Source organism: Hyaena hyaena, unplaced genomic scaffold (assembly GCF_003009895.1).
Source record: "Hyaena hyaena isolate Hyena2069 unplaced genomic scaffold, ASM300989v1 scaffold_1609, whole genome shotgun sequence".
Classification (NCBI taxonomy): Eukaryota; Metazoa; Chordata; class Mammalia; order Carnivora; family Hyaenidae; genus Hyaena; species Hyaena hyaena.
The window spans coordinates 205,107-214,959 of NW_024082242.1; the positions used below are offsets into that span (position 1 = coordinate 205,107).

The 9,853-nt window shown below is 37.4% G+C and overlaps 1 pseudogene; it reads right to left on the reverse strand.

Annotated features, from left to right (window-relative positions):
- Nucleotides 1-9,043: 9,043 nt before the first annotated feature.
- On the reverse strand, nt 9,044-9,441 carry LOC120226146 (annotated as a pseudogene).
- Between the last annotated feature and the right edge of the window lie 412 nt (nt 9,442-9,853).

The following is a 9,853-nucleotide window of genomic DNA, read 5'->3' on the forward strand; positions in this document are numbered from 1 at the left end:
ATTTATTATGATTCTCTGTATTTACTTGTCTGTCTCTCTAATTTTGGAGCAGTAGTTTGGCGTGTAACTTTACTTTTCTGACATACTTAAAAAGAGTTATTGATTTTTCAGTTTGTTTGGATTTTTACTATTAAAGATGCTATTTTTAGTTGACTGCAGTACTATTAGTATTCTCAAAGTAATCCTTATAAATGATATTTAAGAAATTGGAGCAATATAAATGAAGAATTCAACATTTACTTCTTCAATTTATTTGTTCTCTATTTTCTATGATTGATACTCTATGCTTACTTAATCTTATATACTAAAGTAATTAAACAGGCTATTTGTTAATATATTTCATTTTTAAACATAATAGTAGTAAGCTATAGATTATTAACAACAAATAGAATAAAGATACAGAATAATTAGAAATAAATATATCTAGACTATGTTTTAACAATAGGATATAAATACTGCAGTAAAATGACAATGATGCTGTTTTCTTTCTCTTTTTAAATGTTTACTTATTTTTGAGAGAGAGAGAAAAAGAGAGAGAGCCAGAGAGAGGGAGACAGAGGATCTCAAGTAGGCTCCAAGCTGTCAGTGCAGAGCCCTGCATGGGTCTTTAAGCCGCAAACTGTGAGATCATGACCTGAAGCAAAGTCAAGATTCAGATGTTTAACCAACTGAGCCACCCGGGTGCCCTGGTTTTCTTACATACCGTACATATACTTTCTACTCTGTTCTGCAATTTTATAGGTTCAAGTAGGCAACATACAGAAATGCAAAGCCTGAGGTATAAGTATTCATTTAGAAGATGATTCAGGAAGCACAACAGAGAGTGGAGAATGTGAGAAAGAGAAAAAGGAAAAGTCAATTAATGGTGTGTTGATATGAAGGTTGTTAATGTGGGCAACTGATGCACAACTATTCATTATTGTTTGAGACATTGTGCAAAACATGTCCTTGATATGTCCTTCTGATGGACAGAAAATTTGGGGCATTTATTTATCTATTTGAATCCTTCATTGTTGAGGATTATTTTGTGAAAAATTCCCTACCCTTGGTACCCTACTTTCCTACCCTGCTTTCCTACTGAGCAAGCTTGTGATCTAAAGGAGAAAGGTCGCAGACAATGAAACAGATAGCATTGTGATTTTGAGGAAAATATTTGTCATAATAAGTGCCAGAGAGCTTAGTGATGAATAGAGTGGATATGGGATGGGGCATAATTTTTACTATTTTATATAAAAAGAGTAATATCTGTCATATGATAGATATTTCAGAAATGAAGCCAGTATTTTTTAAATTCTTAACTAACTCAGAAAATAACTGAGAAGATGTAATGTAATATGTACATATGGAATCTTTAAAACAGTACTATTTTTCCTCAACGTTCAATAAACTTATATGCTGCTTCCTTTGTGAAAGAGAAGATGGCAGCTATTTTCCTTCTTGTAGTGATATTTAGGACTCTCCACCTTTTGTACTCTGGCTTGTTTCTTGAGGTAGCCCTTGTCTTGAGTTGAAGGTTGAACAAAATTATATGCCCAAAGCCAGGACAATGTTGTGTTCAGTTCTCCCCCCTTCCTCAGTATTCCTCATCTTTCTTCATCCACTCTCTTTAGTGGGATCTAGTCGACATCAGCAACAGACGGACATCAAGAACTTCACCAAGCGCTTCGCCCCATTCGGATTCTTCCGAAGATGGCAGCTACAAACCTAGTGAAAAATAATATATATATGGCAGAGCTTTACTCCATTGTTGTGTAATCAGATTAGATTGTCATGACCTTGCAAATATTGGCCCTCTTTTACCATGTTATCAGTAATACTTGCTGTACATTTTTTGGTAGATTTAGAATTTAAAAAATGACATTAGAAACATTTTTTGGTTTAATTTAATTTTATTTTATTCAGTTTCAGTAGAGAAGAATAAATCTAAGCTGATAATAACATTAACATTACTTTCATGAGCATAAATATATATAGAGAGAGCATAAATATATATATATTTATATATATTATATTTGATATATATATCAAGCATAAATATATATATTTATATATATTATATTTGATATATATATGTATCAAAGAGAGAGGGGGCACAAGTAAGTGAGACAGAGAGAGAGAGAGAGAGGGAGACAGAGAGAGATAGAAATGGGACTCACTGAAGCAGGGCTGATGTTCACCGGAAGCAGGGCTCGACCTCACCCGATGCAGGGCTTGAGTTCACCCAATGCAGGGCTGAACTCATGAACCGTGAGATCATGACCTGAGTCAAAGTCAGATGCTTAACAGACTGAGCCATCCACGTGCCTCAATATATCACATTTATTTATCCATTTATCAGTTGATGTAAAAGATTTGGGAACTTTCCATAATTTGACTATTGCTGAAAATGCTCCTATAAACATTGGGGTGCCTGTATCTCTTCACATCATTCTTTTTTTGTATCTTTGAGTGAAGTCCTAGTAGTACAATTTCTGGATTATAGGGTAGTTATATCTTTAACTTTTTGTGGAACCTCCATACTGTTTTCCAGAATGGCTGCACCAGTTTGCATTCCCAACTGCAGTGTAATCAGGTTCCCCATTCTCTGGCTCCTTGTCAACATCTCTTGTTTCCTGCCAGGTTAATATTAGCCATTCTGACATGTGTGAGGGGATATCTCACTGTAGTTTTGATTTGCATTTCCCTGATGATGAGTGATGTTGAGTACTTTTCATGTGTCTGTTAGCCATCTGTATGATTTCCTTGGAAAAATGTCTGTTCATATCTTCTGCCCATTTCTTCACTGGATTATTTGGTTTTAGGGTGTTGAGTTTGGTAGGTTTTTTATAGATTTTGGATACTAACCCTTTATCACATATATCATTTGAAAATATCTTCTCCAATTCTGTAGACTGTCTTTTGATTTAGTTGATTGTTTCCTTCACTGTGCATAAAATATTTATCATCATGGAGTACCAATAGTTCACTTTTGCTTTTGTTTCTCTTACCTTGTGGAGACACTTCTAGTAATAAGTTTCTGCACCGAAGGTCAACAAGGTTGTTTCTGGTGTTTCCCTCTAGGATTTTGAGTTTTCTTTCTCATATTTAAGACTTTCATCCATTTTGAATGTATTTTTAATATGGTGTAAGAAAGTGGCCCAGTTTTATTCTTCTACATATTGCTGTTCAGCTTTCCCAATACCGTTTGTTGGAAAGACTGTCTTTTTTTTTTATCCCATTGGATATTCTTTTCTGCTTTGCTGAAGATTAGTTGTTCATACAGTTTTGGGTCAATTTCTGGGTTTTTTATTCTGTTCCATTGATATATGTGTCTGTTTTTGTTACAGCATCATACTGTTTTGATCACTACACCTTTGTAATATAGCTGGAAGTCCAGGATTGTGATGCTTCCAGCTTTGCTTTTCTTTTTCAAGATTCCTTTTGTTATCCAGGGTATTTATTGTTCCATATAGATTTTAGGATTGTTTGTTCTAGCCCTGTGAAAAATACTGGTGGTACTTTAATAGGGATTGCATTCAATATGTGGATTGCTTTGGATAGTATAGATATTTTAACAATATTGTTCTCCCAATCCATGAGTATTAAATATTTTTTCTTATTCTTTGTGTCACTTTCAAATTCTTTCATAAGCATTCTACAGTTTTCAGAATACAGATCTTTTACTTCTTTGGTTCTGTTTATTTCTAGCTTTCTTACAAATTTTGATGCAATTGTAAATGAGATTAGTTCCTTGATTTATCTTTCTGCTGCTTCATTATTGGTCTATAGAACTGCAAAAGATTTCTATACATTGATTTTATATACTGCAACCTTGATGAATTCTTACATTAGTTCCAGTGATTTTTGGTGGAATCTTTCAGGTTTTCTACATAGAATTTCATGTTTTCTATGAATAGTGAAAGTCTCACTTATTCCTTGCTGATGTAGATGTATTTTGTTATTTTTTGTTGTTTGGTTGCTGAGGTGAGAGCTTCGAATACTATATTAAATAAAAATGATAAGAATGAATATCCCTTTATTGTTCCTGACTGTAGAAGAAAGTCTCTCTGTTTTTCTCCATTGAGGATGATATCAGTTGTGAGTCTTTTGCAGATGGTCACTATGAATTGAAGTATGCTCCCTCTATGCCTATTTTGTTGAGGGTTTTTATCAAGAATGAATGCTGTACTTTGTCAAATGCTTTTGCTGCATTTATTGACAGGATCATATGTTTGTTATCTTTTTTTTATTATTAATGTGGTATATCACATTGATTTGTGAATTTTGAACCAGCCCTACAACACAGGAATAAATCTCAACTGATCATGGTGACTAATTCTTTTAATGTAATGTTAGATTCGATTTACTAGTATCTTGTTGATAATTTTGGCATCCATTTTCATGAGGTATATTGGTCTTTAATTCTACTTTTTAGTGGGGTCTTTGGTTTTGGAATCAAGCTAATGCTGGCCTCATAGAATCAGCTTAGAAACTTTTCTTCCATTTCTGTTTTTGGAGAAGTTTGGGATGAATAGGTATTAGTCCTTCTTTAAATGTCTGGAAATGGAGTGCCTAGGTGGCTTGGTCGGTTGAGCGTCCAACTTTGGCTCAGATCATGATCTCATGGTTCGTGGGTTTGAGCCCCGCGGCAGGCTCTGTGCTGACGGCTAGCTCAGAGCCTGGAGTCTGTTTCAGATTCTGTATCTCCCTCTCTCTCTGACCTTCCCCTGTTCATGCGTTCTCGCTCTCTCTCTCTAGCTCTCTCTCTCTCTCAGAAATAAATTTTAAAAAACATTAAAATGTTTTTATTTTTTATTTTTTTAATGTTTTATTTATTTCTAGGAGAGAGAGAGAGAGAGAGAGAGAGAGAGAGAGACACCGTGGGCAGGGGAGGGTCAGATAGAGAGGGAGTCACAGACTCTGAAGCAGGCTCCAGGCTCTGAGCTGGCAGTCAGCACAGAGCCCGACGCGGGGCTCGAACCCACGAACCGCGAGATCATGACCTAAGCGAAAGTCGGACGCTTAACTGACTAAGCCACCCAGGCGCCCCAAAAAACATTAAAATGTTTTTAAAAACAATTTAAATGTCTGGTAAAATTCCCCTATGAAGCCCTATGGCCCTGGACTTGTGTTTATTAGATTTTCGATTGCTGATTCAATTTCTTTGCTTGTTACGAGTCTGTTCAAGTTTGCTATTTATTCTTGTTTCAGTTTTGGTAGTTTGTATGTTTCTAGAAATTTATCCATTTATTCCAGATTGCCCAGTTTGTTGGCATATAATTTTTAATAATATTCTCTTATAATGTTTTCAATTCTGTGGTGTTGGTTGTGATCACTCCTCTCCCATTAGTGATTTTACTTACTCCTGTCATCTCTCTCTCTCTGTCTTTGTCTCTCTCTCTTTCAAGATCTGTCTAGGCATTTTTCAATTTTGTTAATTGTTTAAAGAACCAGCTCTAAGTTTCATTGGTTTATTCTACTGTTTTTTCCTTTTGTTTCTATATTATTTATTTCTGTTCCAATCTTTTTATTTTTCCTTCTGCTGTTTTGGGGCTTCATTTGCTGTTCTTTTTCTAGTTCCTTTGGGGTAAGGTTAGGTTTTGTATTTGAGATTTTTCTTGCTTCTTGAAGTAGAGCCATATTGTTATATATTTCCCTCTTATGACTGCTATAGCTGCATCCAAAACATTTTGGACTCCCGTATTTTCATATTCATTTGGTTCCATGTACTTTTTAATTTCTTCTTTAATTTACTGGTTAACCCATCCATTCTTTAGTAGATGTTCTTTAATTTCCATGTATTTGAGGGCTTTCAAATTTTTTTCTTGTGGCTGACTTCAAGTTTCATAGCATTGTGGTATGAAAACATACATGGCATTATCTCAAATTTTTATACCTGTTGAGTATTTATTTCTGACACAATTTGTGATCTATTCTGCAGAATGCCTCATGTGCACTTTAAAACAATTAATATTCTGCTGCTTTAGGTTGAGATGTTTTCTTATATGTTAAGTCCACCTGGTCAGTGTGCCATTCAAAGTAATGGCTTCTCTATTGATTTTCTGCTTAGATGATATGTCCTTTGCTGTAAGTGGGTGTCAAAGCTTCCTACTATTACTGTATTATTATAAATAAGTTTATGTTTGTGATTGATTGACTTATATATTTGTGTGTTTTCAAGTTGGGGGGCATAAATATTTACAATTGTTGGAATTATTGTTGCATACACCCCTAAATAATGATATAGTGCCCTTCCTCATCTCTTGTTTCAGTTTTAGTTTAAAATCTAGTTTGTCTTATATAAGTGTGACTACTTCAGCTTTCTTTTCCTAGACATTAGCATATTAAAATGTTCTCCAACCCTTCACTCTCAATCTGCAGGTGTCTTTTGGTCTCCAATGAGTCTCTTATAGGCAGTATAGAGATGGGTCTTGTTTTTTTTTTTTTCCATACATTCTGACATCCTATGCCTTTTAATTGGAGCATTTAGTCCATCATTTTCATTCAGAGTATTACTGATAGATATGAATTTACTGTCGTTGGAATACCTGTAAATTTAGTGTTTCTGGAGATTTTTTTCTGTCCTTTCTAGTCTTTGTTGCTTTTGGTCTTTCTTTCCCACTCAAAGAATTTCTTTTAATATTTATTGCAAGGCTGGTTTAGTGGTAATGAACATTTTTAGTGTTGTCTGGGAAACTCTTTATCTCTCCTTCTATCTTGGATGATTGTCTTGGTGGATAGAGTATTCTTAGCTGCATATGTTTCCCATTCAGCACATTGAATATATCGCGCAACTCCCTTCTGGCCTTTCCAGGCTATGGAAAGATCTGCTGTGGAACTTGTTTGTCTTCCTTTGTGAGTTAAGGACTTTTTCCTTCTTGCTGTTCTCATGGTTCTTTCCTTCCATGTGTATTTTGCAAATTTTACTATGACATATCTTAGTGTTGGTCATTTTTATTTGATTTTTTTGAGAGTTCTCCATGAGTCCTGAATTTCCATTTCTGTTTCCTTCCCCAGATTAAGAAAGTTTTCAGCTATAATTTACTCAAGTAAACCTTCTGCCTCCTTTTCTCTCTCTCCTTATGGGGCTCTTATAAGTAAAATGTTATTGTACTTTATTTCCCTAAGTCTACATTCGTGATCCAATATTTTTCTTTCCCTCTTCTTGACAGCTTCATTATTTTCATAATTTTATTTTTGTTATCACTTATTCATTGCTCTGCTTCCTCCATACTTGTGGTCATTATAATCATCATTTTTGTATCTTGGCTAGCATTTTTTATTTTGGCCTCACTAGATTTTATCTCTGTGGTAAGGGACTCCCTGGTGTCTGCTTTGCTTTGCTCAAGCCTAGGTAGTACCCTTATCATTTTTTATCTCTGTGGTAAGGGACTCCCTGGTGTCTGCTTTGCTTTGCTCAAGCCTAGGTAGTATCCTTATCATTTTTTAAAATATTTTTCAGGCATATTACCTATATTTGTTTTGATTAGATCCCTGTCCATGACCTCTTCTTGTTTTTTCCTTTGGGATGAATTCATTTGTCTTAGCATTTTGTGTAGTTCTCTGTCTTCTCTATGTTAGGAAAGATTTTATATTCCTGCTCCTGAGAGGAATGGCTGTATTAAGAACAGGTCATTTACTGTCCGGGAACTGGCACTTCAAAAAAATTTTTTGTATGTGTATATTCTGTGTGCACTCTGCATTTGTGCTTTCACTGCTCTTTCTCTCAGATGAGTCTTCTGCAGAGTTTCTCCTTGCTTACATTTGGAAGTGTTTGGATCTGGTCCAATGTGTGGTGAGTTTTAACTAGATGTGCTTTGGTCTGCTTGATAGAAAAGGCTAGATCTTACTTCCCCTGGAGGTGAAGCTTTACAGCATTCTCTGATCAGTAGAGTTGGTGCTTGTGGTGGGTTTGCGCTGATCTTCTATGGGAGGGGCTTGTTGTCTGGTTCTCAGGATGACTTGCCCTAATAAAGATGCATCTTCAGGGTACAGTGGGGTGTGCATTAGTATAAGCTGCTCCTGCCTCCACTATAGGCACCGTGTCTCTCACTGAGTCTTTCCATGCGATCGGTGGCAGTGAGGGCACGGGAGTCATTATCACACTCTCTACTTGTTCCTGGAGAAGGGAGTTCACACCTGCCACATTTCAGGAAGCCCTTACTGTAGAGTAAACAATATCCCCTCTTATGTCTCAGGCTTTTGTCAGAACCCTGTCTGTGTCTGAGCTGTGTGTCTGGTGGTACAATGCTCTTGTGTTTTATTTCAGGTGCATGGCTGAGTTTCAAAACTCCAGATTTTAAGGACCTGGTGTGGTGTGGACCTGCATTAATCCACCGAAGGACTATCATTCCATGCTGTGGCTGATGCCAGTTTGTCCCAGAAAAGCAGTTTCGTGGCCATGGAGGACAGGTACTTTATAGTAAAGCCCAGCCAAATGCAGGCTTTCAGGTTAAATGTCTTCAACAGGTGTCTCTGCTGCTATGTTAAGTAATGGTGCTGCTCAATGGTGCCCACTGTCTCTTTTTTCCCCGTAAAAGGCAGTGCCACCTCTTCCAAATGCACTCCAGGAAGGGCAACTGTCTCTCCCAGTGCGACACGGAATCTTCAGATCATGCTGTCATTCCTGTGCCTCCTTCCTCTTTCCCTACAGGAGCACTGCTGTACATGTCAGGCACAACCTCAGCTATGGCACAGATTTCCAAAACTTCAGATTTTGAGCTCTGATGCTTGTAAAAAGTTGCAATAATCAGGCCCTCTCTTTTTTCCGGTCAACGGTTTTGGGGAAGATGTTTTTCTTGTGCAATACCCTGCATGCTGCTTTCACTCTCTCTCCTCTTTCTGTGTTCAAGGCTCCCTCCTCTCTGTAGCACCCACAATTGTCTTCTGCAAATCAACTTTCTGAAGTTCCTACATTCCACAATGTGGTCATTTTTCTCCTTCTAGATGTGCAGTTTTTTTCTCTCAGTCCTCAGATCGATTTATTGAGTGTTCATAATGATTTGATATTTATCTGTGTTCAAGGTAGAAGGCAAGCATAAGGTCCCCCTATTATTCGACCATCTTAAATCCTTTCATAACATTTCATTTTGATCATACCACTGTGTACACCTTCTTTGCCCATCCGCAGGACTAACATCTTGGCAGTCGTGGTGACAGTGATGTTGAAAGATGGGAGATTCCCCCCAGTGCTCCTGGTATGAAGATCCGTGGTAAATTCCCAGTTTTGCAGCAATGAGTCCCAGATAACAGAACAATTCTGTCCTCCACGTGTCATCACATTCACAAAAATACTTGACTGTTCTTTGCCAACCAGGACACCAACCTTTGCTGGCATGATGTTGGCAAAGGTTTTTCTGGAGACTCCTGCCCAGACGGAGGGCAAAACCTTACAGCCCACAATGGTTATGTCCTGACAGGTCCACCAACCATGAAGTTGATGTAGGTGCTCCACTTGGACATGGCACTGATACTGGGGCTGCTCTCTGCATTGTGGCTAGGGGCACCACCACTGGGCTGCGGCCCTTGGGATATTATATAGGGTGATGCAGAGAGCTTGGGGCGCATGATGCCATCCAGAATGTGAAGCAGCCCTTGCACCACCACTTCTTCCATATAAATTTTTTATTTATTTATTTATTTATTTTTTTACAAATAGTTTATTGTCAAATTAGTTTCCACATAACACTCAGTGCTCATCCCCACAAGTGCCCTCCTCCATGCCCATCCCTCCTCCCCCCACATCCATCAGTCCTCCGTTTTTGTCAGCATTCAAGAGTCTCTCATGGTTTGCCCCTTCCCTTTCCCCCGCCATTTCCCCCTTCTTCTCCCCCTTGTTCCTCCATCAAGTTCTTCCTAATCCTCCTATACGTGC